Raw genomic sequence first — 24770 nt, forward strand, 5'->3', positions numbered from 1 at the left:
TAAATCTAACCAAAGAGGCAAAGAATCTGTACTCAGAAAACTATAGGTATTAAAGAGGGCATGTACTGAATGGAGCACTGGGTGTTATATGCAAACAATGAATCATGGAACACTACATCAAAAACTAATGATGTAATGTATGGTGATTAACATAACATAATAAAAAAAACACTTTTTAAAAATTAAAAAAAAAAGAAAACTATAAAATACTCATGAAGCAAACTGAGGAAGACACAAAGAAATAGAAAAACGTTCCATGCTCATGGATTGGAAGAACAAATATTGTGAAGATGTCAGTGCTACCTAGAGCAATCTATACATTTAATGCAATCCCTATCAAAATACCATCCACTGTTTTCAAAGAAATGGAACAAATAATCCTAAAATTTGTATGGAACCAGAAAAGACCCCGCATAGCCAGAGGAATGTTGAAAAAGAAAAGCAAAGCTGGCAGCATCACAATTCCAGACTTCAAGCTCTATTACAAAGCTGTAATCATCAAGACAGTATGGTACTGGCACAAAAACAGACACATAGATCAGTGGAACAGAAGAGAGAGCCCAGAAACGGACCCTCAACTCTATGGTCAACTAATCTTTGACAAAGCGGGAAAGAATGTCCAATGGAAAAAAGACAGTCTCTTCAACAAATGGGATGTTGGGAAAATTGGACAGCCACATGCAGAAGAATGAAACTGGACCATTTCCTTACACCACACACAAAAATAGACTCAAAATAGTTGAAAGACCTAAATGTAAGACAGGAGTCCATCAAAATCCTAAAGGAGAATACAGGCAGCAACCTCTTCGACCTCAGCCACAGCAACTTCTTCCTAGAAACATCGCCAAAGGCAAGGGAAGCAAGGGCAAAAATGAACTATTGGGACTTCATCAAGATAAAAAGGTTTTGCACAGCAAAAGAAACAGTCAACAAAACCAAAAGACAACCGACAGAATGGGAGAAGATATTTGCAAATGTCTTATCAGATAAAGGGCTAGAATCCAAAATCTATAAAGAACTTACCAAACTCAACACCCAAAGAACAAAGAATCCAATCAAGAAATGCGCAGAAGACATGAACAGACATTTTTCCAAAGAAGACATCCAAATGGCCAACAGACACATGAAAAAGTGCTCAACATCGCTTGGCATCAGGGAAATCCAAATCAAAACCTCAATGGGATACCACCTCATACCAGTCAGAATAGCTAAAATTAACAAGTCAGGAAATGACAGATGTTGGCGGGGATATGGAGAAAGGGGAACCCTCCTACACTGTTGGTGGGAATGCAAGCTGGTGCAGCCACTCTGGAAAACAGTATGGAGCTTCCTCAAAAAGTTGAAAAGAGAGCTACCCTACAACCCAGCAATTGCACTACTGGGTATTTACCCCAAAGATACAAATGTAGGGATCCGAAGGGGTACAGCATGTTTACATGCCAATCTTTACAGCAGCAATGTCCACAATAGCCAAACTATGGAAAGAGCCAAGATGTCCATCGACAGATGAATGGATGAAGAAGATGTGGTATATATACAATGGAATATTATGCAGCCATCAAAAGGAATGAAATCTTGCCATTTGCAATGACATGGATGGAACTGGAGGGTATTATGCTGAGCGAAATAAGTCAATCAGAGAAAGACATGTATCATATGATCTCACTGATATGAGGAATTCTTAATCTCAGGAAACAAACAGGGTTGCTGGAGTGGTGGGGGGTGGGAGGGATGGGGTGGCTGGGTGATAGACACTGGGGAGGGTATGTGCTATGGTGAGCACTGTGAATTGTGTAAGACTGTTGAATCACAGACCTGTACGTCTGAATCAAATAATACATTATATGTTAAAAAAAAAAGAAGAAGATAGTAGGAAGGGAAAAATGAAGGGGGGGAATCAGAGGGGGAGATGAACCAGAGGGGGAGACTATGGACTCTGAGAAACAAACTGAGGGTTCTAGAGGGGAGGGAGGTAGGGGGATGGGTTAGCCTGGTGATGGGTATTAAAGAGGGCATTACTGAATGGAGCACTGGGTGTTATATGCAAACAATGAATCATGGAACACTACATCAAAAACTAATGATGTAATGTACAGTGATTAACATAACATAATAAAAAATAATAATAATAAAAAAATGAACTCAGAAAATTGAGGTTGTTATGAAGCAGAGTGACTGTTTCCCTTTTGCTTCTTTTACACAGATATATTGTCATAATTGCCTTTTTTTTTTTACTTAAAAGGTATACAAGGGCATAAGGAAACAGATCTTATTATTTTAGAAACTGAATCATATGCCATATATTTTTTGGTTGTAGCCATAAAAAAGTAACTTCCAAGATATTAAAAAAAAAATCAAGATGCCCAGTGAAAACACAAAAATAAATTGAATGGCATTTTGAAGAAATTGATTTTGTAACTGTGCTATTTTTTTCCAAATGCCTACTGAAAGTATGAAGGTATGTTCCGAAATCAGTTGGGATTGAATTGAGAAAAAATTAATAAATGTAAAGAAATCAAGGAAGTGAGAACTGAGCTCTTAATTTATTACTTTGAGAAGGCTGAGTGAGACATAGATGCAATCTTGAACTTTTATCATAAACCACATCAGGTTCAGCATATCTGTAAAATATTAACATTAGCATTATTACGGTCAGAGCCTATATAAATTAGGATATTACTCAAGACATTGGGGGAATGAATCATATTGGAATCTGAATTAAAATGGATATTCAGTGGGGCACCTGGGTGGCTCAGTTGGTTAAGGGTCTGCCTTGGGCTCAGGTCATGATCCCTGTATCCTGGGACTGAGCCCCGCAGTAGGATCCCTGCTCAGCGAGGAGCTTGATTCTCCCTCTCTCTGCCCCCGACTTGTGCTCTGTCTCACTATCTTTCTCAAATAAATAAATAAAATCTTTTTAAAAAATGGATATTCAGTAGGATGTAACATGCATATTCTTTCCTCCTTCTGACAGTAAACATGGGCCTTGGTTGATGTCTCCAATTAACTAAATAAATGCAGGGGGTTCCAATTAGATTTTGAAAGAAAGTAGACCAAGGAAAGTAATTTTTCAATTTAGACAGAAATAATCATGATGATATTCTTCCAGAAAACTCATACATTTCATTTTATATCTTTATTGTTTTCCTTCATGAATACATCCAAAATTTTCAGACTTTTAAAACTGTAGTCTAACTGATGATTGAATTATATAATTGCATCTGTCAAAAGCAGTCTCAAATGAGGCAGTGAAGGATGGAATTTGTGTTATTTTGAATTAAAATGCTTTAGTTCCTATGTTTTTATTAAATTAAATACAGGATAATATTACACAGTGATTAATTAACAAGGACAGAATACAATGGCTCAGTTACTCTGAATTCTATGAATTATTTATTTCCTGCAACCAGGAAAGAATAAAGATAATTTTACTCATTAAAGGCCCATACAGGTTATGAAATCAGTTCACTTTCTCATATTTTAGGTAGCAACTCTTGCATCTCTTTAGTTAATTTTCACCTATAAGGGAAACATGTTGTAGATGATCTAAAACAGATCTGCAATAACAAAGACTGTGGGCAAAGCCCAAGTATTGTGTAGGCCAGAGGTACATATAAAACTGGATGAAGGAGAATTGATTTCCTGTTTAAGAGGTAGTTTTTCACAGAGTAAACAAGTATGATATTAAAATTTCTTGCCTGCCAATAAACAGAAAGTCATTTTTGCACTCCTGATTGCAAAGGAGAAGGTTATACAGGCCAATCAGTAAAGAATATTTAATAAATTATTAGAAGAGCAGAGTTCTAATCATGCCCATAACTGTGTTTATTTGTAGCTGATTAATCCACTAGAAAATGCTGTTGATTGCAATAAACAATTTACTTTGAAAAGACTCTGAATATACTGATATAATGGTTTCATGCAGTAAAGAAGAATACAAATAGATACTTTAAAGAACTATGACTAAACTTTAGAAAATGTTTTTGAAAGAGTTTTACAAGATTTCTCAATAGAAATCGCAAATAATTATATATGCTAGTATTCACCAGAAACCTAAGAAATACACCAAGCTTTTGTTTTGTCCCTAAGTACATTTCAAGGCAAATTTATATTAAATAATTATTGTTACTTATTGTCATAGAAATCAAAGTACTTGGGGATTTCATTCTTTTAGAGCATACTTGTTAAGCATCTCTTATATGTCTGGCACTGACCAAGACAGTCCTAGTCCCTGTCTTCATTGAACTCAGGCTAATGGAGACAGCAGGCATTACATGACAAGACTCATAATCAAACTTCTGAAAACTAAAATCAAAGAAAACATTTTGAAAGAGCCTAGAGAAAATGAAATGTTACCTATAGGGGAACAATTCTAATGACAGCTCATTTCTCCTCAGAAACTATGCAAGCCAGAAGAAAGTGGCACAATATTTTTCAACTGATGAGAGAAAAGAATTCTGAACCATGCATTCTATATCAAGCAAAAATATTTTTCAATAATGAAGGGGGAATAAAGACAATATGAGATTAAGGAAAGCTAAGAGAATGTGTCACTAACAGAGCTAACATTATAGAATAGCTAAAAGAAGTTCTCTTAACAAAAAGAAATGAAAATAGAAGGAAGCTGGTACTTCAGGGGGAAAGAAAGACAATGGAATGGGTAAAAATAGGAGTAAGTATAATAGACTATCCTTCTCATGAGTTTTTTTTTTTAAAGATTTTATTTATGTATTTGAGAGAGAGAGAGAGAAAAAACGAGTGGGGGAGGGGCAGAGGGAGAAGGAGAAGCAGACTCCCTGCTGAGCAGGGAGCTGACTGCAGGGCTAGATCCCAGGACTCTGAGATCATGACCTGAGCTGAAGGCAGACGCTTAACCGACTGAGACACCCAGGTGCCCTTTATGAGTTTTTATAATTATATTTTACACTTGAAGCAAAAATTACAGCATTATTAGACATGGTGCTCAATATATGTAGTGAAAATATTTAAGATATTTACATTTAAAAAGTGAGGAGGGTAAAGGAACCAATAGAAGTAAAGTCTATACATTTATCTTGAGGTAGCAAAATGTCTAATAGTAGACTGCGATTTATTGCACATGTATATGGTAATAGTGACATCAACTACTAAAAACAAATTATACAATGACACATTTTTAAAAAAAAACTGTAGGCAAATAACAATGGATTCTAAAAACAGTTCAGATTACCAATAGAAAGGCAAAAAAAGAGAAACATAGGAAAGAAATAAAATGAACAAACAGAATGAACAATAAAATGGCGGAAATAAACCTAATATATTAATCATTACTTTAGATATTAGTATGTAAATTCACATCAATGGAAGATAAGAGATTGGCAAAATGAATCAAAAATAGATGATCAAACTACATGCTGTCTACAAGAAATACACTTCAAATTAATGACATAGGTTAAAAGTAAAAGGATGAAAAACATTACACCATGCAAATATTTATTTTTTAAAAAGCAAGAGTAAAGCAGTAATGACTATATGAATATCAGATAAAATAGACTTCAAAGCAATACATTTATCAAAGAGAGATATATCATGATAAAGAGTAATGCACTAAGTATCAGAACTTTAAAAATACATATAGCAAAAGCAGAGTTTGAAAAAGAAATAGATATTGGGGCACCTGGGTGGTTCAGTCTGTTGAGTGTCTGACTCTTGATTTTGCCTCAGGTCACAATCTCAGGGTCGTGGGATCTGCGCTCAGCACAGAGTCTGCTTGTCCCTCTCCCACTGTTTCCCCCACCCCCCCGCTTGCACTCTCTCTCAAATAAATAAAAATAAATAAAATCAATAAAATCTTTAAAAAAAGAAATAGATAAATCTAAAATTATGTCTAGAGATTTCAACTCTACCCCCTCATCAATGTTTAGAACTATGGGGCAAAGAATCATCAATTAAACAAAGGAATTGAACAATATGATCAACCTACAAGCTCTAATAGATATTTACAGAACACTCCATCCAACAAAAGAAAAATATTTATTCTTTTCAATAAATATAAAAATGATTTAAATCAGAGTAGGTTCTCTGACCATAACAGAATCAAACTGGAAATCAATAACAGAAAGATAACAGAAATCTGAAATATTTGTAAATTAAACAATACTTTTCTAAATAAAAGGGGAAGTCCAAAGGAAATCAAAAATACATTTAGAACTGAATAAATATGAAAATACAACTTATCAAAATCTGTGAAATGCAGCTAAAGCAGTACCTAGAGGGAAATTTATCACAATAAATGCTTAAAATAGAACAAAGGAAGATCTCAAATCAATAATCTAAGCTCCCACTTCAAGAAACTGAAAAATGATTAAAATAGGAGCAACATCAGCAAGATGACTGAATAAGATGTCCCTCGCTCATATATTCCATAGCAATAATAATTTGGTATCCATCCACAGACAAAAGTACCTTTATGGGAGCTTCAGGATCCAGGTAGAAATTGTGAATGAAACTCTAGTGTAGTCTAAAACTGAGCACAGCCATTTTGAGAATGCAGTTCCATATCCTGGTGACTGACTTGCTTACTATGGTCATGGCTACAGGCAAGGGAACAGCTCCCTACCCCTGAGGATTGCCCCTGGCAGGGAAGCAGCTGGAAGAGCTGAGCACAGGGCTCTCAGAGGATATTAAAAGGACATGGATCCTTCTATGTCACAGACTCTGTCAAGAAGCCCACACAAAAGCCAACAGGGACGCTTCACCTGCAGATGTCCCAGCTGGCCCACAAGCATCCCTAGCACTCTGGGTGCCTCATGCCCACACATTCTCACCCCAGGGCTAGTTCCCTGTATGTGCTCCCCACTACTGTGGGTCTACGGGAAACCAGAAAGTCAAGCATTCAGCACCACCCTAGGGAAAGCAAAAAGGAGGCTGTCAGCTCTCAGAGTGGCTTGACAAGATGGACAGAATTCGAGATTAGAATAAGAGGTGTGGAGCAGCCACAGACATAGAAAAGCAATGAGAAAGACTCAGAATCCCAAGTAGGAGTGAAAGAGGCATTTCTTTTCTTTTTTTTTTTTTTTTACTTTAAATAAATTTTTTTATTGTTATGTTAATCCCCATACATTACATCATTAGTTTTAGATATAGTGTTCCATGATTCATTGTTTGTGCATAACACCCAGTGCTCCATGCAGAACGTGCCCTCCTCAATACCCATCACCAGGCTAACCCATCCTCCCAACCCCCTCCCCTCTAGAACCCTCAGTTTGTTTTTCAGAGTCCATTGTCTCTCATGGTTCTTCTCCCCCTCCGATTTCCCCCCCTTCATTCTTCCCCTCCTGCTACATTCTTCTTCTTTTTTGCTTTCTTAACATATATTGCATTATTTGTTTCAGAGGTACAGATCTGAGATTCAACACTGGGGAGGGTATGTGTTCTGGAAAGAGGCATTTCTTGCCTGAAACCATTCAGCAAAGACTGGGAGGAGGTGACTGCTACTTTAAATGCGAAACAGCAACAGGAGTAAGGAGACTGAATTGATGGCTAAAAACCTGCCAACAAAGAAAAGCCCAGGACCAAATGGTTTCACTGGTGAATTCTACCAATATTTTAAAAAGAATCAATACCAATCTTTCTTAAATTTTTGCAAAATTTAAAAATTGTGAATGAAACTCTAGTGCAGTTCCAAAAGAGAAAGGAACATTCTCCAACTTATTTTATGAGATCAGCATTACCCTGATGGCAAAGCCAGATAAGGACACTACCAGGAAAGAAAAGGTATAAAAATTCTTTTTTTTTTTTTAAAGATTTTATTTATTTGACAGAGACACAGAGAGAGCAGGAACACAAGCAGGGGGAGTGGGAGAGGGAGAGGGAGAAGCAGGGTCCCCGCTGAGCGGGGAACCCAACGCGGGGCTCGATCCCAGGACGCTGTGATCATGACCTGAGCTGAAGGCAGACGCTTAACGACTGAGCCACCCAGGTGCCCCAAGGTATAAAAATTCTTAACAAAAGACTAGCAAACTGAATTCAACAGTACATTAAAAGTTTCATATGCCACAATCAAGTGGGATTTATCTCTAGGATGCAAAGATGGTTCAAATAAACAAATTAATAAATATGACATACCACATTAACAGTGTGAAAGATAAAACTTACATTATCATTTAGACAAATGCAAAAAAGCATTTGACAAAATTCAACATCCTTTCATGATAAAAACTCTCAACAAATTGAATTTAGAAGGAACATACCTCAACATAATAAAGGCCATATATGACAAGCCCACAGCCAACATCATACTCAACGATAGGTTTTCCTGTAAGATCAGGAACAAGAAAAAGGTGCCCATTCTCACTGCTTCTACTCAACACAGTACTGAAAGTCCATGCCAGAGTAAACAGATAAGAAAAAGAAATAAAAGGCATCCAAATCAGAAAAGAAGAAATAAAATTGTATCTATTCTTACAGATGATATGATCTTACATATAGAAAATCCCGAGAACTACACCAAAAAACCATTAGAAGCAATAAACAAAATTTTAAGGTTATAGGACACAAAACCAACATACAAAAATCAGTTGCATTTCCATATACTAACAACAAACTATCTGAAAAATAAAGAAAACTGTCCCGTTTTACAATAGCATCTAAAAGAATAAAATACTTAGTAATAAATTTAACCAAGGAGGTTAAAGATCTATACACTGAAAACCCTAAGATTTTGATGAAAGAAATTGGAGACAAACAAATAGGAAGGTATACTTTGTTCAGGGGTCAGAGGAATTAATATTGTTAAAATATCCACACAACCAAAGTCATCTATAGAGTCCATGCAATCTCCATCAAAATCCCAATGGCATTTTTCATAGAAATAGAAAAAAATGAATCCTAAAATTTATATGGAACCACAAGAGATCCTGAATAGACAAAGCAATCTTGAGTAGAACAAACTGGAAGGATAACACTTCTTTATTTCAAACAATATTACAAAGCTATAGTAATTAAAACAGTATGGCTCTGGCATAAAGACAGACACATACAAAAATAGAACAGGATTGAGAACTCAGAAATAAACTCTCACATATGTAGTCAACTAACATTTGATAAAGGAACCAAGACTACTCCACGGGGAAAGAGCACAGTCTCTTAAATAAATAATTCTGGGAAAACTGGATAAATTACATGCAAAAGAATGAAATTGGACACACCATTCATGAAAAATTAAAAAAAAAATGGATTAGAGACTTAATTTAAGACCTGAAACTATAAAACTCCTGAAAGAAAATATAGGGATAAAGCTCCTTGGCATCGGTCCTGGCAATGATTTTTTCAATATGACACCAAAAGCAAAAGCAATGAAAGCAAAAACAAACAAGTGGGACTAACGCAAACTACAAAATTTCTGCACAGCAAAATAAACAATCAACAAAATGAATAGGCAACCTGTGGAACTGGAGAAAATATTTACAAACCATCTATCTTTAAAGGGTTAATCACCAAAATATATAAGGAACTCATACGACTCAATAGCAAACAAATAATCTAGTTAAAATATGGGCAGAGAACCTGAATAGGCATTTTTCCAATAAAGACATACAAATGGCCAACACATACATGATGATTACTAACATTAGGAAAAAGCAAGTCAAAAAGACAATGAGATATTATCTCACACTTGTCAGTCTTGTCAAAAAGACAAGAGACAACAAGTGTTGGTGAGGATGTGGAGAAAGGGAACCTTTGAACACTGTTGGTGGGAATGTAAATTTTTATAACCACTATGGAAAACAGTATAAAGGTGCCTCAAAAAATTAAAAATGGAACTATTATATGATCCAGCAATTCCACTTCTGGGTATATAACCAAAATAAATGAAATCACTACTAGAAGAGATATTTGTATTCCCACCTTCATTGTAGCATTACTCACAAAATCTAAGAAATGGATATAATCTAAGTATCTACTGACAGATGAATGGATAAAGAAAATGTGGTATATACTTACAATGGAATATTATTTAGCCATAAAAAGAGGAAATCCTGCCATTTTCAACAACATGGATATACCTTGAGGACATTATTCTAAGTAAAATAAGTTAGAGAAAGACAAATACTGTATGATCTCACTTATATGTGAAATCTAAAAAAGCTGAACTCAGAAACAGAGAGTAGAATGGTGGTTGTGAGGAGTTGGCAGATGGAAGAAATGGGAAGATGTTGGTCAAAGGGTACAACTTCCAATTAAAGATGAGTAAGTTCTGAGGATCGAATGTAATATTGTGACTATAGTTAAGAATACTGTAACATATACTTGAAAGTTGCTAATAGAATAGATCTTAAATGTTTTAACCATAATAAAAAAAAGATCAAAGTAAACCCACAGCAAGTAAAAGAAAACAAAAATAAGAGCAGAAATCAATTAAAATCAAAACAGAAAATCAATGAAACAAAAAGCTGATTCTTTTAAAAAGGTCAATAAAACTGACAAACTGTTAGCACAACTCATAATGATAAAAGAGAAGCTGCACATGACCAGTTTGAGAAACAAAAGAGGGGACATCATATAGGCACTACAGATATCAAAAGAAAAATAAGGGAATATTATATAAATAACTACACAAATATCTGGTAACTTAGAAGAAAAGGAACAAATGATTAAGGAGCACGAGCCACTAAAACTCACACAATGAGAAATAAATAACACAAATATGTATACAACTATTAAAGTAATTAAATCAGTAATTTTAAAAAGCTTGTGAAAAAGAAATTTCCAGGCCCACATGATCTCATTGGGTAATTTTACCAATTATTTAAAGGAGAATTACAGCCAACTCTAAATAGTATCTTGCAAAAAATAGAAGAGGAAGGAACATTTCTGAAACTCATTTTTTTGAGTACAGCATTATCCATTTAGTAAAATGAGACAGAGATAACACACTTATCATAATAGTAATGACAACAATAATAACAATTTATAAGTAAACTATAAGCCAATATTTCTCATAAACTTAGGCACAAAAATTCTGACCAAATTTTAGCAAACTTAACCCAGGAATGCATAAAAAGAAATATATACCAAGACCAAGTTGGCATTATTCCAGAAATGTAAATTTAGTTCAATATTTGAAATTTGATCAATATAATCCACCATGTCAACAAGCCAAAGGAGAAAGATGGCAATGTAATATCAACTGGTGCAGAAAAATCATTTGACAAAATTCAACACCCATTCTTGATAAAGGCTCTTAGAAAATCAGAGTAGGGAAATTAGGAATCGTCTTCCACAAAATGTATGTTGAAGTCTTAACCCCCAGTGCCTGTCAATGTGACCTTATTTGAAAGTAGGGTCATTGCATATATAATCAAGTCAAGATGAGGATATTCTGAATTAGGGTGGGCTCTAATCCAATATGACAGATATCTTATGAGAAGAGATACAGAGAAAGACACACAAGGAGAATGCCATGTGACATGGCACCAGAGATTGGACTGATGTGTCCACAAACCAAAGAAGCTCAAGGTTTACAGTCAACCCCAGAAGCAAAGAAAAAGGGATGGATCCAACTCTCCCCTAGAGTGTACAGTCCTGCCAACACCTTGATTTTGGACTTCTATTCTCCAGAGATGTGACAGAATAAATTTTTAATGTTTAAAGCCACCCAGATTGTGATAATTTGTTACAGCAGCTCTAGAAAACTACAGCAGAGGGGAAACAACTTTCTGAACTTGATGAGAATTCTCTGTAAAAATCCCACAGCTTACATCATATGTAATGACAAATGACTGAATGCTTTCCATTTAAGTTTGGAAAAAAGGCAACAATGTCCACTCTCATCATTCTCATTCAGTATAGTACTGGAAGTCCTAGCCAGTGAAATAAGGCATAAAATGAAATAAAGTCATAATGACTGGAAATGAAGAAATACAACTGCGCTATTTATAAAAGACATGATTGTCTATGTAGAAAATGCCAAGGAATCAAAAAACAAAGCTTGTAGCACAAATACCTTTCAGCAAATTCAGAGGACATGAGATAAACACATAATATCAACTGTATTTTTATATATTAGCAATAAACATTTGGAGACTAATTAAAAACAATGTACCTTTTACAATCACTCCAAAATCACAGGTCATATAGTCCAACATCCACCCAATATTGTGATGCCTTCTACCTTATAGGTAATCCTAGGGCTCATGATTGAACGATCTCTAACAAGGTGTAACATCTTGATCTCTAAATCCATTACTAAATTCATAGATACTATCTCTATGAAGGCTCCCTAACTATACACATCCCCTTTCTACTTCTCCCCCAAAATATTCAACCAATCCCTTATTGCCTAGACAACAGCAATAGCCAACTAACTAAATGATCTACCTCCATTCATATTTATCCTTTATATACATTTCAGCTAAGGTGTTCTTTTTCCAAATATATCACTTCTGTGATTGTAATACTTTAATGACTTTCCATTATTCTTTGGATAACGAGCAAACTTCTTACCATGGCCAATAAGAACTCTTAACTGTAAGGGTTGGTTTGCTCAGATCTGCCCCAGCTTACTTTGTTGCCAAGCCTAATTATTAATTGAGTCCTTCATTCCAGTTTGGACAGTGACTTTGTGGCCATTCTACCTAAAAAGCCTTGTATTATCTGGCTCCAACTGACCTCTCCAGTATCTCCCTACCATGCCCTCTTATACCCATTTTCTCATCCACTCTGCAATTCCTTGGTGACCTGTTCATAGCTAGCTCTCTCCCGCTAAAGAATCTTTGCCCATATGTTTTTTTTTTTTTTTTATGACTGCAATGCTCTTCCCTTCCTCCTCACCTTCTTACCTCTTATAAACCTTCAAACCTTGCCCCAGAGAAGTTTCCCTGGTCTCTATGACTTAGCCAAATCTCCTCATTATATGCATTCAGAACACCCTTAATTCTTGTCACAACAGATAAACTTTCATATTTGTCTAAATGTTTGTGTGATAAACATATCCACTGAAAACATGAATAATAAAAATAAAGGAATAAATGACTGAAAGAATATGTCCTATTACTGGTTTGAGTGATGAAACTATTTTTTTAGATAAGGACGTCATTTCTCTTCAGTTCCCATAGGGCAAGTTTATTTGTTATCTTTTGTTTTCTAGAACCTTGGTGAGAGATTTTAGGAGATCTCCTCATTCTGTTTTTCTCATACTTCCAGATACCCTTGAGACTTTTAGTGACCCTCTTATAATCTAAAATTCAGAATGGATAAGTTATTCATGTTTCTCTAACAAGCTGCACCATAGCATTATACCTCAAAATGTCCAGATTTCCCTTCCCTATTATTATAATTTCTCATAGTCATGATTGCTACATAATTAAAGAGTTATCTCCATAAAGTTAAAACTAATTGCAGAGCATAGTATCCCTTCTGATAGCAGACCCATCAGTAAGACAGGTTACTTAAATATTCTTATCAAATATACCAAAAGAAGATATATGGATAACAGTTGACTCTGCTCTGTCTTGCTTCTTTGCCATTTTTATCATCTGCATAAGAAGGTTATCCCCCATGGCCAGTATCCTTCTATATGACCTATAATCTTCTTTCCATTCTCTTTTTTAAAACCTCAATCCAAAGTTCAACATGATGTTTCAACCTTCATGTTCCTAGATTTTCACAGGGGAATATATACCAGATATATATATATATATATATATATATATATATATATATATATATATATAACAGAAGTCTTTGTTTGCACTTTGTCTTAGATACTTCTTCTGAAAACAAAACAAAAACAAAAACGTACGCTTCTTACTGGCAAATTCTACCAAATATTTAAATAAGAAGTAATAATCAACTCTCTACAATCTCTTCTAAAAATAGAAGCAGAGGAAACATTTCCTAATTCATTTATGAGGCCAGCATTATCCTAATACCAAAGAGGATACATACTTTGCAAGAAAGTAAAATTAAAAACCAATATGTCTCTTGAATATAGATGCAAAATTCCTTAACAAAATATCAGCAAATCAAATCCAACAATGTATAAAAAGAATTATATACCATAACCAAGTGGGATTTATTCCAGGTATGCAATGCTGCCTTAATGCTTGAAAATCAATTAATTTAATTTATCACATCAACAGTCTAAGAAGAGAAATCAAATGACCATTTCAACAGATACAGACAAAGCATCAGACAAAATCCAGTACCCATTCATGATAAAAACTCTTAGCAAACTAGGAATAAAAGTGAACTTCTTCAATTTTATTAAAAAACATCTATAAAAAAGCCTACAGCTAAAATCAAACTTAATGATGAAAAACTAGATGTCTCCTCCCTAACACTGAAAACAAGAAGAAGATATTCCCTCTCACCACTCCTATGCAAATTCATACCAGAAGTCCTAGATAGTATAATAAAACATGAAAAGGACATAAAAGCTCCGCAGATCAGAAAGGAAGAAATAAAAACTATCCTTGGCCTTAGATGACATAATTATCTATGTACAAATCCTAAAGAACTGACCAAAAAATTGCCTGGAACTAATAAGCAATTACAGCAAAGTTGCAGGATACAAAATTAATTATAAAAATCAACCACTTTCCTATGTACCAGGAATTAACAACTGGAATTTGAAATTGAACACACAACACTATTTACATTAGCACTGAAAAATGACGTAAATAGATATAATTCTAACAATATATGTACCAGATCTAGATGAGGAAAACTACAATATTCTGATAAATAAACAAAAGAAGAACTAAATAAATGGAGAGAGATTCCATGTTCATGACTAGGAAGTCTCAATATTAAGATATCAATTCCTCTAAACTTTATCTGTAGATTTAATTAAATCTCAATAAAAATATAAGAAAGTTATTTTGAGACATGTACAAACTGACTCTAAAGTTTATAGGAAAAAGCAAAAAACCTAAAATAGTTAACACAATAATGAAAAAGAAAGTTGTAGGATGCACACTACCTGATTTCAGATATTACTATAAAAGTGGTATAGTACAGGTGAAAAAATTGACACATACATCAATGGAACAGAGTAGATAACCCAGATACAGGCTTGCATAAATACAGGCAACTGTTCTTTGACAAAGGAGTAAAGGTAATTTAATGGAGAAAGGAGTTTTTCAACAAATGGCACTATACAAATTGGAAACCAATATGCAATCAATCAATCAATCAATCAAGAACCTACATTCAAACCTTACACCTTTCAGAAAAATTAAGTCAATGTGGATGATAGGCCTAAATGTAAATGGCAAAACTATAAGATATCTAGAAGAGAACATACAAAAAAATAAAAGCAACTTTGTGTTTGGTGATGAGTTTTTAGATATAACACCAAAAGCATAACCCATGAAAGAAAAAATTGATTAGACTTTATTAAAATTAAAAAATTTTTCTCTGTGAAAGGCACTGTTAAGTGCATGAAAACACAAGCTACAGATTCGGAGAATATTTTTTCAGAACAAGTACCTGTAAAGGATTTATATGCAAAATTTACAAATGATTCTAAAAGCTCAACAAGAACAAAACCAAAAATCCAATTAAAACATAGGTAAAAGATCTTAATAAACTACTCATCAATGAAGATATACAAGTGTCAAATAAGCATATAACATGCTCAGTGTCATTAACATTAGGAAACTGTAAATTAAAACAATGAGATACCACTATTAGAATGGCTACAATCCAAAAAACCTGACACTACCAAATGCTGGTGAAGATGTAGAACAACAGGAGATCTCATTCATTGCTGCTGGGGGTGCAAAATGGTAAAGCCACTTTAGAGGATAATTTGGCAGTTTCTTACATACCTAACCATATGCTTACTATACAATCCAGCATTTATAATACTAGGTGTTTATCCAAATGATTTGAAAACATACAACCATGCAAAAACCTGAGCAAATGTTTATAGCAACTTTTTTCATACTTGCCCCAAACTAGAATCTACCAAGCTGTCCCTTATTCAGCTATAAAAAGAAATGAGGTAGGAAGCTACAAAAAGACACAGACCAACCTTTAATGCATATTGGTAGTGAAAGAGGCCAGTCTGACAAAGCTACATAATATATGATCCAAGCCACATGACATTCTGGAAAAGATATAACTATAGAGTCAGTAAAAAAATCAGGGGCTGCCAAGGGCTCAGAAAGTAGGGAGGGATAAATAGGTAAAAGGTGGGGGATTTTAGGGCAGTGAAGATTATTCTGTATGATACTGTAAAGTTGAACACACATTTGTCAAAATCCATGTAACTGTATAACACAAAAAGTAAACCCTAATGTAAACTATGGTCTTTAGTTAATAATAATATATCAATATGGGTTTGTCAATTGTAATAAATGTGAGACATTGATGCAAGGTGTTATTAAGAGGGGAAACTGTGCTGGGGTTTGGGAATGGGGTATACAGGAACTCTGTACTTTATGTGCAATTTTTCTGTATACTTAAAAAAATGGCTCTAAAAATGAAGTCTTATTAAAAATGTATGCTTCAATATTGTCTATTCCCACCAAATCTCAATGGTATTATGCAATAAATTTCTGCCTCCTCACAGTAAAGATAATACTTTGCTTGTTCTCCATATGTTCTATATGGCTATCCTAACCAGCTGAAGACATGAATATTGTTTCTAATAATTTTCCTTCTTAATCTTATTCCTTCAATTAATATTTTTTCCTTTTTTTAAACTAAGTCTTTTTTTCTCTCTTTTTTAAAGATTTATTTATTTGAGAGAGAGAATGTGTGAGTGGGGAGAGGGGCAGCAGGAGAGAGAGAATCCTGAAGCAGACCCCCCGCTGGGTGTGGAGCCCAACATGGGGCTCAATCCCAGGACCTTGAGATCATAACCTGAGTTGAAATCAAGAGTCGAACGCTTAACCAACTGAGACACCCAGGTGCCCCTCCTTCAATTAATATTTATGTTCATGAGCTAGTTACTCTACTACTTGCCATGAATTTCCTGGCACAGACTACAATCCATTGCCCTTTCTTATATTACAGGGGCTGCTCTTAATAATTGGCCATTTTGACCTGGGTGGCTCAGATGGTTAAGCGTCTGCTTTTGGCTCGGGTCATGATCCCGGGGTCCTGGGATCGAGCCCCGCATCGGGCTCCCTGCTCGGCGGGAAGCCTGCTTCTCCCCTTCCCACTCCTCCTGCTTGTGTTCCCTCTCTCGCTGTGTCTCTCTCTGTCAGATAAATAAATAAAATCTTTAAAAAAAAAATAATTGGCCATTTTGCAGTACTGTACATATAAGACCCTCAGCAATCCCTTACTGCATGCTGTGAAGAAACAGATCTTTATTCTTTATTCCTAAAGATTAAATTACTTAGCTTGATAATTTTATAGAAGAATTGAAAAATATAATTGCTTTACTCATTTCCTGACCCAAATGAGTTTAGTTCTATGACCACAAAAATTATTAATAGTGTCATTTATTGATTAAATCTCCTCTAAATATTATCCATTATTTTAAAGCACCATCTTGTGATGTAAGGTCTTATTTGCCACATATACAAAGTATGTTTTAAACCATTAACAAAGCTGCTGCTTTAACATAAAGCAATATGTATATCCCCTTCTTTAATGTAGAGAAACAGTAATATCTCTGGATTGTTATGAAACAGGTAGAGGATATTTTTTTGACTCAAGATTTGAGAATTTCACATCATGTTCCTCCCCCTTCCTTTTTTTCTCTTAACTAATCTCAATGACTACATTTTATGAGGAAACATTAGGGCTCTGCATGCCTATCAAACTTCCATCAGCAAATTACATTTCTTCCAGATAAATTGTTTCTTTTTTTTGAAGCTATTCACCCAAAAGCATATGTTTTAAAGTTGATCACTTGTGAATTTTGCTATCAAGATTTGCAACATCTTGATGTCACATGCATTGACAAAGTGTTTTAAATGGCCATATTAATTTTCAATTATGGAAAATAAGATATTATATAGAGATATGATATATGTATTTATCAATAAGTACTAATTTAGACATCAAATTCTATATGGAACAGAAAATCAAAATAATGACACAATAAGATACAATCCATATATATCTATTTAATACTTTATTTTCTAACTTCTGTAATTTCTGAATAACTGACTAGGTGGATCCTTGAAATGTTTCTTTTTATTCTGATTTCATGAAGTTATTCATTTACTCACTAATCAATCTTTACTGAAGCCCTAAATTATATAAAACACTTACTAAATGGTGATTTGGGGCTCTAGAATCTCATGTTCTTGAAGAATGAGAGATAAAGAAGATATCAAATATTTAATTGTTGACCACACAACAGACTTATGAGCACAGACGAATGGAACAAGGGAGATGTGCAATAACTATTGAATTAATGAATTAGAAATGGTCACCACGTCATTTTGCTCTTTCCCTCAGGCACGATGAATGAATAGAATAATAGAATCCAGGAGCCCCGTGGTTCTCTAGTTAAGTACTTCTGAATGGATGCCAATTCTACGGTACCTGCTCCCAGTCTCCCCATGGTACTCCTAACTCCAGCCATTCTAACTACTTTCAGTTCTTTCAATAGAACTCACTGTCTCATCCCCCTAGAACTTTGTATATATAATACCTTCCTCCTGGAACTCCTTCACTCCCTTCCCTAATCTGCATTGTAAATGACAACTTAACCTTCAAGACTGAGTTTAAAATGGGGTGCCTGGGTGGCTCAGTTGGTTAAGCATCTGCCTTCGGCTTGGGTCGTGATCTCCAGGTCCTGGGATTGAGCCCTGCATGGGGCTCCCTACTCAGCGGGGAGTCTGCTTCTCTCTCTCTCTCTCACTCTCTCTCTCTCACTCTCTCCCCCCCGCCCCTCCCCACCGCTCATTCTCTCTCTCTCTCAAGTAAATAAATAAAATCTTAAACAAAAAGACTCAGTTTAAAATACCCATTGATTGAAATAATTTATTGTGCACCTAGGTAGAGAGTTTACGAAGATGAATAAAACATGGTCCCATGGGGATCTCACTTTCTATAGAGTACAATATAATTGGAATAAAACACCACCTTTCCATATGCTTATTCCCTAATGATATGCAATAATGTTCTTTGAATTTGCCTGCAGAAATCAGCTCAGTGTCTTTTAGTTGATTTCACAATTAACTTAATATTTATTGAATACTAACTTTGATTCAAGCATTTACAGGAGAAAAACACATTAAGAATCTTATAACCCTCCAAAATAAATGACCATACTATGAATTTCATACTGGGTTTATATTTTGATATTAAGGTAGAATGTCATTTTGTTCTCTTGCATATAACAACAGTAATTTTTCTAAGAGAATACCTGTATTATACTGGCCTACCTGGAATATTTATCTTCGGAAATTTGTTGAATGAATAAAATGTATTCATTTTATTCTAAATTATTTTCCTAAGTTTGATTCATTACTAGATACCTAATAGGAACAAATTCTGAACAAAAGACACAGAAGAAATAGCAAAAAAAAAAAAATCCTATATATTATGCCTAAGGAATATATACATATATATATGCACACATGTATACATATATATGTATATGTGTATGTGTGCATATATATATGCATATATATACATAAATGGTCAAGTAAGATTATATTTTGACGAGAAGAACAATTAGAATTTAGGAAAGTGGAGAGGAGATAAGAAAGGTATTTTAGAAGCAGACAGAAAGTGAATACAGGTGGGGCGCCTGGGTGGCTCAGTTGGTTAAGCGACTGCCTTCGGCTCAGGTCATGATCCTGGAGTCTCGGGATTGAGTCCCGCATCGGACTCCCTGCTCAGCAGGGAGTCTGCTTCTCCCTCTGATCCTCCCCCCTCTCATGTTCTCTCTGTCTCATTCTCTCTCTCAAATAAATAAATAAAATCTTTAAAAAAAAAAAAAAAGAAAGTGAATACAGGTGAGAAGTAATGGATAAGACACTCTGAGAATAGTGACTTTTTTTCCCTTAAGACTGAAGCAGAAGATCTGTTTTAGACAGTGGAAAGAAGAAATTGGAAAGGTCAGAGAGAGCTAGGACCATGAACAGCATGCATAATTTAGATGCCACTTTGGGTAAGCAACAGGAAACCATCAAATGCTTTTGACAAGGGAAGTCATATGTTAATAACATTGTTTTAAGGAGACTGGCTTTACTGCAATGTATAAAGTAGATTGGAATGAAAGGGACTACAGACACAGAATTTAATGAGGTGATTTCAATTGCTCAAACATAAAGGAAAACCCATCCGAACTATTACTGAGCTAAAATATATATAAGTAGCAAAGGGTAACAACATTGGGTATAATAGAAAAATACAATTTGGGGAGTTTATTTCCACCTGTTTTTTTTTTTTTTTTTTGCCAATATTGCATTTGAAAAAATATTGGTTATGATAAAATCAGTTGAAACTATTTCACTAGTCCTGAAAAACTTTTTGAATGCATTAAATATGTTTACATTTAAACAAAAATATCTAATAATTTGAAATACCTTTGGATATTCAACTTCAAGACTTACTAGAAAGCTACAGTAATCAAGACAGTGTGGTATTGGCCAAAGAACAGGCAAATAGATCAGTGGAACAGAACAGAGAGCCTAGAAATAGACACACATACATATAGTCAACTGACCTTTGACAAAGGAGCAAAGGTAATACAATGGAGAAAAGAGAGTCTCTTCAACAAATGGTGCTGGAACAACTGGACATCCGCGTGCAAAAAAAAAAAAAAAGAATCTAGACACATACTTTACACCCACTACAAAAGTTAACTCAAAATGGATCATAAACCTAAATTCAAAACACAAAACTATGAAGCTAGTAGAAGATAACATAAAAGAAAACCTAGATGACCTTGGGAATGGTGATGCCTTATTAGATACAACAACCAAGACAAAATTCATGAAAGAAAAATTGGTAAGTTGGATCCTATTAACATTAAAAACTTCTCCTCTGTGATGGACAGTATCAAGAGAATTAGAACACAAGCTACAGACTGGGAGAAAGTATTTGTGAAAGACATATTTGATAATGGACTGTTATGCATTATATGCAGAGAACTCTTAAAACTCAACAATAAAAAAAAAAAAAAACCCAAACAACCCAACTTAAAAATGGGCCAAAGACCTTATCACACACATCACCAAAGAAGGTATACGGATGTCAAGTAAGCATTTGAAAAGATACATTATGTACCACGTCATTAGGGAAATGCAAACCAAAACTACAATGAGATACCACTACACTTCTTTTAAAATGGCCAAAATCCAGAACACTGATAGCATCATATGCTGACAAGGGTATAGAGCAACAGGAACTGTCATTCATAATTGGTGAGAGTACAAAATGGCACAGCCATTTAGGAAGACAGTTTGGCAATTTCTTACAAAACTAGACATAACCTTACCATAGGATCCGGCAATCATGCTCCTGGGTGTTTACCCCAAAGACTTGAAAACTTATATCCGCAAAAAACCTGTACCCAGATGTTTATAGCAGCTTTGTTCACAACTGCCAAAACTTGGAAGCAACCAAGACATCCTTCAGCAGGTGAATGGGTAAATAAGCTGTGGTACCTCCAGACAGTGGAATATTACTCAATGCTAAAAAAACATGAGCTATCAAGCCATGAAAAGACATGGATAAACCTCACATGCGTATCATCAAGTAAAAGAAGCCAGTTTTAAAAGGCTACATACCATATGATTCCAATTATATAACATTCTGAAAAAGTCTAAACTAGGAGACTAGGTTTCCAGGGGTGAGAGAGAGAGATGAATATAGAGAGCACTGAGGATTTTTTAGTGCAGTGAAAATACTCTGTATATTATAATGATGCATATATGTCATTGTTCTTCTTTCCAAATTCATAGAATGTACAACACCAAGAATGAACCAACCCTAAGGTAAACTGTGGACTTTTGGTGATTTTGATGTGTCAGTGTAGGTCCATCCTTGGTAAAAAATGTACCATTCCAGTGGGTGAAGTTGACAATCAGGAAGGCTATGCATGAGTGGGGGCAGGAGATATATGAGAAATCTCTGCACCTTCTTCTCAAATTCTGTCATAAACCTAACACTGCTTAAAAAACAGTTTCTTTTTAAAGACTACATATTGGGTGATTTTATTTATATGTAATATCCAGAAAAGGCAAGATTTTAGAGACAGAAAGCAAATCACTGGTTGCCTGAGACTGGGGGTGGGAGCAGGGGTTGAATGCAAAGGGGCTTGAGGGATATTTTGGGGGAAATGGGAGAGTTCTAAACCTGGAATGTGGTTATGATTGCAAATTCTACAATTTTTCAAAGAAATTATTGAAATGTATACTTACAATGAAATTTTACGGCATGTTTGTTGTATCTCAAAAACAGGTGTAAAATATATTTTACACATGAGATAGGTAAAAGTATTATGGTCATACTGCCCATGTTATCACAAGTATAACAAGGATAGCTATGGTGGAGCAGAATAATAATATAGAAAATATAACCAAAATAGGTTACCTGATCATCTCCACTTAGTTAAACCACTTCATAACCCCAAACCATTAAAGTTCACTGAAAAATATTCCATTGATCTTTAAAATTTTTTTCTAGATATGTCTCCTGGGGCAAGGGAGATAAAAGCAAAAATAAACTATTGGGATTACATCAAAATAAAAAGCTTCTGCACAGAGAAGGAAACAATCAACAAAACTAAAAGACAACCTACTGAATGGGAGATGGTATTTGCAAATGACATATCTAATAAAGGGTTAGTATCCAAAAATCTATAAAGAACTGGTACAATTCAACACCTAAAAAACAAATAATCTAATTAAAAAATGGGCAAAAGTCATGAATAGACATTTCTCCAAAGAAGACATACAGATGGCCAACAGACACATGAAAAGATGCTCAACATCAGGGAAATGCAAATCAAAACTACAATGAGATATTACCTCACACCTGTCAGAATGGCTAAAATTAAAAACACAGGAAACAAGGGGTATTGACGAGGATGAGAGAAAGGGGAAACTTCTTTCACTGTTGGTGGGAATGCAAACTGGTGCAGCCACTCTGGAAAACAGTATGGAGGTCCCTCAAAAAGTTAAAAATAAGGGGTGCCTGGGTGGCTCAGTCGGTTAACGTCCAACTCCTGGTTTCAGCTCAGGTCATGATCTCAGGGTTCTGAGATGGAGCCCCATGTCAGGCTCCGCACTCACCGTGGAGTCTGCTTGAGACTCTCTCCCTTTCCCTCTCCCTCCTTCTCTGCCCCTCTCCCCACTTGTGTGCATGTGTGCTCTTTCTCTCTAAAATAAATACATAAAATCTTTTTGAAAAAAGTTAAAAATAGAACTACCCTACGATCCAGCAATTGCACTACTAAGTATTTACCCAAAGGAGACAAAAATACTGATTCAAAGAGATACAGGCACCCTGATGTTTATAGCAGCATTATCAATAGCCAAATTATGGAAAGAGCCCAAATGTCCACTGACTGATGAATGGATAAAGAAGATGTGGTATATGCATACAATGGAATATAACTCAGCCATCAAAAAGAATTAAATCTTAGCATTTGCAAAGATGTGAATGGAGATAGAGAGCATTATGCTAAGTGAAATAAGTCTGTCAGAGAAAGTCAAATACCATATGATCTCACCAGTATATGTAATTTAAGAAACAAAACAGATGAAATGGGGGAAATAAAAGAGAGGCAAACCAGGAAACAGACTCTTAACTATACAGAAAAAAACTGAGGGTTACTGGAGGGGAGGTGGGTGGGGGGAATGGGTAAAATAGGTCATGGGGATTAAGGAATGCTCTTGTTGTGATGAGCACTAGGAATTATATGGAAGTGTTGAATCACTATATTGTACAGCTGAAATTAATATTACACTGTATGTTGACTAACTGGAATTTAATAAAAACTTGAAAAAAAAATACTACAGTGAGATATCACCTTACACCTATCAGAATGGCTAAAATCAAAAACACAAGAAACAACATGTGTTGGTGAGGATGTAGAGGAAAAGGAACCCTCGTGTACTGTTGGTGAGAATACAAACTGGTGTAGCCAGTGTGGAAGACAGTATGGAGGTTCCTCAAAAAGTTAAAAACAGAACTACTCTATGATCCAGTAATCAGACTCCTAGGTATTTACCCAAAGAATACAAAAACACTAATCCAAAAGGATATACGCAGCCCTATGTTTATTTGTTTATTGCAACATTATTTACAATAGCCAAATGATGGAAGCAGCCCAAGTATCCATTGATAGATAAATGAATAAAGAAGAAATGGTACACACACACACACACACACACACACACTTCAGCCATAAAAAGAATGAAATTTTGCTATTTGCAATAGCAAGGATGGAGGAAGAGAGTATAACACAAAGTGAAATATGTCAGTCAGAGAAAGACAAATACCATATGATTTTATTAACATGTGGAATTTAAGAAACAAAACAAATGAACAAAGGAAAAAAACAGAGAGGCAAACCAAGAAACAGACTCTTAACTATACAGAACAAACTGATGGTTACCAGAGGGGAGGGGAGGGGATGGGTAAAATAGGTGAAGGGGATCAAGAGTACGCTTATTATGATGAGCATTGAGTAATGTATAGAATTGTTGATCACTATATTGTATGCCCCAAACTAATATAACACTGTATGTTAACTTTACTGGAATTAAAATAAAAAACTTAATGAGAGTGGGCTATAAAAATACATTAATAACATCCTTTGAAAAACAAATAGAGGGGCACCTGGGTGGCTCAGTCAG

At 35.0% G+C, this 24770-nt stretch overlaps 1 protein-coding gene across 1 annotated transcript in view; it reads right to left on the bottom strand.

Annotated features, from left to right (window-relative positions):
* Positions 1–24770, bottom strand: part of CFAP47 (cilia and flagella associated protein 47) — a 495766-nt gene that overhangs the window by 24342 nt on the left and 446654 nt on the right. The gene's annotated exons all lie outside the window — the stretch shown is intronic.

This window comes from Halichoerus grypus, chromosome X, assembly GCF_964656455.1.
Source record: "Halichoerus grypus chromosome X, mHalGry1.hap1.1, whole genome shotgun sequence".
NCBI classification, from domain to species: domain Eukaryota; kingdom Metazoa; phylum Chordata; class Mammalia; order Carnivora; family Phocidae; genus Halichoerus; species Halichoerus grypus.